General features: G+C 42.9%; 1 non-coding gene across 1 annotated transcript; it reads left to right on the top strand.

Moving 5' to 3' along the window:
* Window positions 1–926: 926 nt before the first annotated feature.
* Window positions 927–1,032, top strand: LOC144707252 (small nucleolar RNA R71). Its single transcript, XR_013582417.1, has one exon. It is a non-coding gene; the product is annotated as a small nucleolar RNA R71 (small nucleolar RNA).
* Window positions 1,033–1,472: the final 440 nt, after the last annotated feature.

Genomic DNA, 1,472 nt, shown 5'->3' with positions numbered 1-1,472 from the left:
TATAGCACTCAGCTCTCCTATTTCTTGTTGTTCAGTCAATGCATGCATGTCATGAATATGCTCATTAACTACACTACACATGTCATCAACATAAAGTAAATTGCTAGGATTAATACAGGCCTGAGTAGGAGTTTACCTGATTTGGCGCCCATCTTCATAGGGTCTTCACACGCACTTGCGGTGCTCCCCGCGCGCAAATTGTTGACCGCTGTGAAGGCAGATCTCCGCCTTGAGCTTCTCCATCTCCCTCCGATGCCTCTCCTCCATTTCTTCAAAAGCTTGAGCATCCTCTTCTTGTCTTCTTGCAGCTCCTCGATAACCTTGGTGAGAGTCGCATTAGTGGGATCTGAAAAATTTCGGTAAGGTTGATAATGTTGTTGGTGTTGGGGATTGTTCGCCTTGGATTGGAACTGTTGTTGGGGTGGTCGGTTGTTGTTGTTCCATCCCTGTCCTCCTAAGTTTCCTCTAGTTCCCCATTGGACATTGCTCCTTCTTGCCTGCCTATAGCATTCACTTCTGATATCATAGGGCATTCTTCTCCTGTGGCTATCACTTGAGCACATTTCACATCGATTTATTTGGTTGGGTGCTCTTCCGCTATTCTGACCTTGCCATAGTGAGATTATTTTTTCATTCATCTTTTCCATGGCTTTTCCCATCATTACACCTATCTGTTTTTCAATTCTATCCATAGTAATCTGGGGTTCAACCCCTCTAACATCCAACAGTCCACCTTTCCAGGGGTAACCCTAACATGATCGGAGGCATCTTGGTGATAGGCTAAATTATCGGACATTTTTTGTAGTAGTGCCATAGCTTCATCTTCATACATGTCAGCTATTGCTCCTCCACTCGAGATATCAACTCTGCCTCTCTCCACATCATTTAAGCCTTCATAGAAAATTTGCACTAACTCCCATTTTTGAATGCCATTGTGGGGGCACTTCCTAATGAGCCCCATCAATCTCTCCCATGCTTCGCTAAATGTATCATTTCCCTGCTGAAAATTTCTAATTTCTCTTCTGAAAGAATTTGTCCTAGCCACTGTATAATATCTTTTTAAGAAGCTCTTCTCCATATCATTCCATGATTCAAAATTTGTTCCCAATGTTCTAAACCAATCCTTGGCTCTATCCTTAAGGGCATGAGGGAATAGTTTCATTCTCACAACTTCCTTTGAAATTCTGGGGTAAGTGCAACTATCACATGCTTCATAAAATTTTTCTAAGAAGTCATAGGGCTCTTCGTTTGCCTTCCCCAAAAAGGACGGTAATAGCTGAAATTGGTGTGGATCGATTCTAAACATCACATCTTCTCCAATCGGGGCAGATATCCTGGTTAAGATGGGGGTTTCTGCTGGTGTGGAATACTCTCTAATCCTCCTCCGTCCATCGTTAACTACCTCAGGGTTTCCTATTCCATTACCTATTGGGTCCATTGGTACGGGTCTAATCAATATCTCCTCTACAAAT

This window comes from Wolffia australiana, chromosome 8 (assembly GCF_029677425.1).
Source record: "Wolffia australiana isolate 7733 chromosome 8, ASM2967742v1".
Classification (NCBI taxonomy): Eukaryota; Viridiplantae; Streptophyta; class Magnoliopsida; order Alismatales; family Araceae; genus Wolffia; species Wolffia australiana.
Note: the sequence above shows the minus strand (reverse complement) of the source record. Positions and strands in the feature narration are given on the sequence as shown.